Source organism: Myotis brandtii, unplaced genomic scaffold (assembly GCF_000412655.1).
Source record: "Myotis brandtii unplaced genomic scaffold, ASM41265v1 scaffold75, whole genome shotgun sequence".
NCBI lineage: Eukaryota > Metazoa > Chordata > Mammalia > Chiroptera > Vespertilionidae > Myotis > Myotis brandtii.
In genome coordinates this window covers 342,292-349,146 of record NW_005370991.1, presented here as the reverse complement: position 1 = coordinate 349,146, position 6,855 = coordinate 342,292, and positions in this window count along the sequence as shown.

Below are 6,855 nucleotides of genomic sequence, written 5' to 3'. Positions count from 1 at the left end.
CCCCTATCCCTGTCTTCCTCGCCGCTTTCATCTGACTTCAATGGTAGCTTTTTATTGATTTAATTTCTGTAATTAATTTTCAGTGTTGATTTAATTTTTGTAATTACTTTTCAGTGTAATACCCATGCACAGAGTTTTGCATACAACGGTGGGTTCTGGACCCTCAGCAAAAGGTGATTATCCAGAATGCCCTGAGCATTGAATCCTCCTCTCTCTTGTCGAGACCCCAGGCAAGCATGTCAAACTCGAGGCCGGCGGGCCAAACCGAGGCATGCGGGCATCGGCCTCCAGTTTGACATGCTGGTGAGAGGGAGGGGGTTGCTTTTGAGGACACCTGTTTTCACTTTCGTTCCAATGAGGTTTGATCCTTCAAGAGCTGCTAGTCCCTGATGGATTGTCTCCCACAGGGAAGCCTGGTTCTGAGAGCCCAGCTCCTTCCCCAGCTCAGAAGGCAGAGTGAGCCCTGCAGGCAACCTGCAAAGAGAAGCAGGCCTTCAGGAAGGCAAAGCAGGCACCTCCACCACCTCTCCTGCTGGGAACAGCAGGGCGGGGCCTCCGGAGCAAGGTGCCAGCAATTACCGCAAATGCATCAGCGGAGGAAAGGGGAGGGGCTGGGAGGGGGGATCCTTGGTACAGCAGATGTTGGTATTGTCAGTGGTTGCCCCCTATAGTGATCTGCAGGATATATGCTGAGGCGCACAGCACCCTGCAGGGCAGTGTTTCTAGAATGCTACCTTTTGTGTAGGGGGGGGGGGGGGGAACTAAATATGTATTGCTTATATTTTTCAAAAAGAAACAGCATGACAACACTAATAAGAACGGTCACCTTTCTATAAGAGGAAGGGAGTAGAGAGGGCACAGGAATAGAAATGGGTCTTCTGAACTCTGTTTTATGACAGTTGAAACCATATAAATGTTTTGCATAATTAACAAAAGGAAATAGTAAAGTTAGGAAAGGAGAACAATGAGCAAGCTCCAATCATTGGAAATAAACTGAAGCAAATGAACGTACCTCTGCGCCACATCGGTGCGTAACCACACAGAGAAAAAAACCGACGTCCGGTGACTTCAGAACACGTTGCTGACTGTATCTGCCTTGTAGGATATACTTGCAAAGGCTTTTTAGAAATCCCAAATAATCTTAAAACGCTAATCAGTCGTTTTATTGTTCGCAGTTGCATACGGCAAAACATTTACTTCCTCCGCACTCAGCAGTTCTCCAGTTCAGCTCTGGTCCCCGGGCTGGTGAAAGCCCCCGGGACCCTCTATCACCGTGGCAGGAACCAGCCTGGCTTCCCCATTCCTGGTTCCCCAGGGCCTGGTTCATAGTAGGCCCTCAATGAGCACGTGTTGGGTGGAAATGAAGTTCAAGGCACTAGGATTCTTCTCAGATTAGCACTAGGCCTCTGAGACCTGTGGCTCCTCACTGGAGGCCTCCTCGGTTCTTCGCACAGCACCAGCCAGGACTCTGCCTTCGTGGCCTCTGTCTGCCCTGTGGACCAGGCCCTCCCCTTCGGCCTCTCGGCTTCAAACTCATGCTCTGATCCCATTTGGCCATGTCAGCAGTCATTGACTTTTGTTTTTTCATTGATTTAAGAGAGAGAGAGAGACATGGATTTGTTCTTCCGTGAGGCCTCCTCGGTTCTTCGCACAGCACCAGCCAGGACTCTGCCTTCGTGGCCTCTGTCTGCCCTGTGGACCAGGCCCTCCCCTTCGGCCTCTCGGCTTCAAACTCATGCTCTGATCCCATTTGGCCATGTCAGCAGTCATTGACTTTTGTTTTTTCATTGATTTAAGAGAGAGAGAGAGACATGGATTTGTTCTTCCACTTGCTTCTGTATGCATGCATTGGTTGATTCTTATCTGATCAAATCCTCAAACTTGGCGTATCATGGATGACATTCTAATCAATTGAGCTACCCGGCCAGGGCTAGTCATGTACTTTTTACAGAGGGTTTTTATATCCATTATTCCGCCACCTTAACCCTATTTTAAAGCTCTGTTTTCCAAATAAAGAAACAGATTCAATGAAGTTACTGGTCAAGGCCCCACTGCTAGTGAATGATATAGCTCCGGTCAAAAGTTCTTTGGACAGATATGGATTCCAATCCACTACTGACTCTGTTGGTTTCAGCAAATCAGTTATTAATTCTCTCATTTGCTGACTCAAAAACCACTTACTGACTGTGTGAGGCCTGTGTGGTGCTAAGAACACAGAGGTGACTAGAGAATATAGACACTGTTCTCCAGGGAGACGCAAGGCTCCATTTCCCCATCTGTCAAATGGGAATCATATGTCTCTAGTTATAAAATAACACCTATATAATTAGAATATATTAGCATATATGTAGATGTAGGAGCATAGTTTACACCAACAAGCTAGGCAAAGCTTTGAGACACCCGTTTACTTCCAGATGCCAAAAGGGGAGATTATCTGGGGGCCCTGGCACAGCCCTGCCTCTTTCTAGAACATGGAAGTCCAGAGGTGTTTGCTGAGCACTGGCCAGGGCCTTCCCTGAGCTGAGCAATGAAGGGGTTCTCCCACAGTGAGAGACAGAACCGGGAACATGTACCAACTAACCGTGGCTTCCAGGTACATGTCTGACGCTCCGAGAGTTCTCTCACGGGTGATCCATGTTAGGATGTAAATTTGAGTGATTTTAAACTCATGGGCTTTCAAGACAGATAGATCTGGGTTCGAGTCCCACCCTGTCACTTGCTAGCTAGTGACTCTGGACAAGTTCCTTACCTGAGCTGCTTCAAGTCCAAAATGTAGGGTGTCCCAAAATTCACGCAAGATTTGAATTTTGCATGAGCATTAACAATAACAACAAAAGCCTAATTTTACTTGGTTTATTAATTACTGCATGAGTCATTTCCTGGTCCTGTAATTTCCCGTTTTGGTGATCAGAATTGGCCGCCCAGATCATGAGATTTAACGCCATTGGACTTTTTTCTTTGGGGTTTTTTGAAGTCTAAGGTTCATGCCAACAAGCCCACGACCACCCAAGCCTCGAAGGAGGAAATTGAGCGCTGTATCAACGAAATTCAGGCACATTTATGCAAATTGGTCATGGAAAATTTCAACAAAAGAGTGCGTATGTGCCAGCAAAGCCGTGGAGGCCATTTACCCAATATTCTATTCCATACATAACCCTATACTGTATACTTTATGAATCAATAAAAAATTTACAATTTTTAATTATAAACCTGTGTTTTTTATCAAAATTACTTCTTGCATGAATTTTGGGACACCCTATAGGTGTAATGCTAGTACCTCATAGGACTTCTGGGGAAATCAACTGAAATCATGTACTCAAACTCCTTAAAACAGAGCCTAGTCCCTAGTAGGAACTCTAAGTAGCCCCTACAGCCAGTTGCTTCTACTGTCACACGTCTTGGGTGTCTCCCTGCCTGAAAGACACACATGTCTTCTAGAACATCCAGAGCGGTCAAGGCTGTCTTGGGTGGAGAAGCAGAAGGGGCCCACCCTGGTTCCTACCCTGAGCCCCAGTGCAAATCTCCCTCCGCAGGGCTCAGCTCCAAGGAGTCCAGCTGGGTGCATCTGGCTGGGGAGATTAAATTATTTTTGAATTCCTAACTGAATGTTCTTTTAATGGAAACTTAATGACAGGCATTGAAATAGATTTCCTCCCTAACCCCTCCTCCGGGCGCCCCCCTCCCCAAGGCCCTGTGTGGCCCAGTTTCCGATAACCTTTATTCCCTACCCCTGGACTTTTATCTCCCCAGCGACAAACAGCCCTTGCCGGACAGAAAGAGGAAATTCCAGTCATTGTTCTCAAACTTCTGGCTTCCAAAATAAAATGCTCTATCTCCCCTGTCAAGCTTTGATTGACACATACTTCCTGGAATGGCAGACAGCAACGGCCCAGGGGCGGGGCCAGGGCTTCATTTGCATGCTTTGCTTCAGAGGTTTTCAGAACATTTATTCCAAATGGGGGAAGCTTCCTCACGCTGGCCACTGAATCTTCTTGTTTGGAACCCAGCTCCTGTGTCATGAAAAACCTCTAAGGGAGGAGGGCAACCCTCACCTGCCCACACCATCTTCCTGGGCCTGTTACACACCCACCACCCATGGAAACAGCCAGGGATCATCTCACTTCTTAGAGTTGGCAACTGAGAGAGGATCTTTTCCTCGCCCTTTCTCTCTGGAGAAATCAATGGTTAGACCATCTCCCAAATCTTAACTCTGAATATTGGAGCTTTAGCCAGCCTAAGTCCAGGAAGATAAACCAGGATCCCACTCCCCAAATCTAAATCCCCATAGCAACAGAGATAAATCAGGCAAGTTCAGCGGAATCAGTACCAAGGAAAACTTTAAATAAGGCAATGCATCATGGGATGCAATTTTATTGTTTTATGGGATAAGAAATGCTGAATTCCTTGTGAAATGGATAGATCAGTGCATGTGGTCATTGGCTCACCTGTAGCTAGTGAAACTCATGTAGTCAGGCCCTGCTGGGAACAATGGCACCACATTGGAATAAAAAGCCTACCGTTAGCAGCACCAAGTTGGCCTTCTGGAACCTTCTGTTCCCCATGTATTTTCTTGACTCACTGAGCTCCTGCGTAACCCTCTCCCTCTGAATGTCCAGGGTTTTTATGCTGCGTTGGGGTTCCAGCAGTACCAGGGTGGAAAGGGGGCACTTCCCAAGGGGTTTCTTCGATGTCTGTTAATGGTTACTAGAGGGTCAATGGGAATTTACATTAAAAAGGAGACCCCACCTGGCAGAAATGCCTTCATTCTGATAAAGGAGTATACGGAAGCAGATGAGCTTCCATCAGCTAGCCCAGAAATAAATGCCAATCACAGAGCTTCCAGCTGTCAAGCAGCATCCCTAGCCATCAAAAGAAACGGATTGTTTGGGTCATCTTACTCCCAGCAGTCCCCAGGCGCTGCTGGTGAGAAGCACAGACCAGAAGGAATGTGTTCTGGTGTGAAGGACCCAGTCCATACATTTCTCTCCAGTTTACAAAGGGACTAGCACCCTAAAGCCTCATACAAGGGGCCAGCAGAGAACTCCAGCTCCCTCAAGCTCGACATTCCTGATCTCCTTTCGTTTTATCAGTAGATTAAACCGCTATGCCAACACACAGGCACAGAGCAATCTCCCGTGTGGGCCAGCTGCGTCACTGTTATGGCCACCAACTAACTGTGCAACCGTGAACGCAGCAGACTGCCCACTGGTCTTGGTCAGAAGGATCAGGTTGGGTGGCTGGATCTGTACAAATGCAACCCCAGGCCCGGGCAGACAAAGCCGTCTCTACTGACAAGTGCTGGCAGCTGCCACTCTATGTGCCAAGACGCACTGGAAGGGTATGCTGAGTGGCACAGGGAGCACATGCGGGCAGCCGACCTCATTTCCTCCTGCTTGCCAGCCCCCCAGCCCTCCCACTGCTCCCCGAAGAAAGTCCACTCTCAGCAAGAGGGTTTCCATCAGCTGGTCCGTCACATTGATGCAGAATGACTGACACTTTTAGAAAGAACGTGCAGTACCAGAGATTTAATATATTAATCATCACACTCCAAACAGTTGATTCCTAAGCAGCTTTGAGTACCATCCTTTCAAGAATACATTCAAAATCACATAGGTGGGGAACTAAGACATTCACAGTAAAACCTTCCCCTAACGATCAATCCTGCCCAGCTGGCATGGCTCAGTGGTTGAGCGTTGACCTATGAACCAGAAGGTCATGGTTCAATTCCTGGCCAGAGCCTATGCCTGGCTTGTGGGCTTGACCCCAGTAGGGGACATGCAGGAGGCAGCCGATCAATGATTCTCTCTCATCATTGATGCTTCTATCTATCTATCTCTCTCTCTCTCTTTTCCTCTCTGAAATCAATAAAAATTTACTTAAAAAATTTTTAAAGATTAATCCTTACATTAAGTTGGTCCCTTTCAGGAAGATGTGCTATTGGCCCTTAGAGAAAGGAAGACCTGGCTCTGTCCTCACTGAGGAGCCACACCTCATTCCCTTTCACACTTTTTCTCCTTTAGAAGCAGCATGTCAATACCAGCCCCAGGCAGAAAAACACAAATACAGTTTTTCTCAGAAGCATTAGCGGTACCTTCCCTTCTAAACTGACTTTTCCCCTTTAAACTCCTCATTGCCTTCTTGGGAGATCAGGAGATATTCTTTTAACACATTCATAGCCCTTTATTTTACAAATACAAATGGAAAGAAATATCGCCACTATTTTCAAACCAAGCATTCTTTCTTGCAGAAAAGTGTTCATGGAGATTCTGGAGCGACGATCTAGCTTCCATCTAAATATACCACATAAGGTCATTTGGGCCAAAACCCAGCTTGGGCAGCAGCGCATGGATACACCGTAAAGCAGGTTTGGCTCGGTGCTCCTCTCCACGTTGGGGACGGAGAGACACAGAGTCCATGGACTGAGCCGTCCCTTATTCCTCCAGACACAGTGTGGCCTAGGCTGAGATGGGAGCTCCAATGACCAGGGCTGAGAGGGTCAGAGCCCCACAGCTGTTCTTTGTGGAACAGTCTTTTCTTATTGTCTTTGATTCAGTTCCCCCAACTCAGGAGGCAATCTTTTCTTTGATAAAAGTCATTGTTAAAATAAAAGTGACTTGCAGATGACATTATACTGTAGAGAGAGAACCCTAAAGAGACCACCAAGAAACTAGCCAGTCAGAGAAAGACAAGTACCATAGGATTTCACTTATATGTGGAATTTAATGGAAAAAATAAACTAACACAAACAAAATAGAAGACAGCTATCAGAGAGGAGGGGTGTTGGGGTGAAAAAAATGAAGGAATTAAGCACACACACACACAAAAAAACAAAAACACAAAAAACACGTAGACACA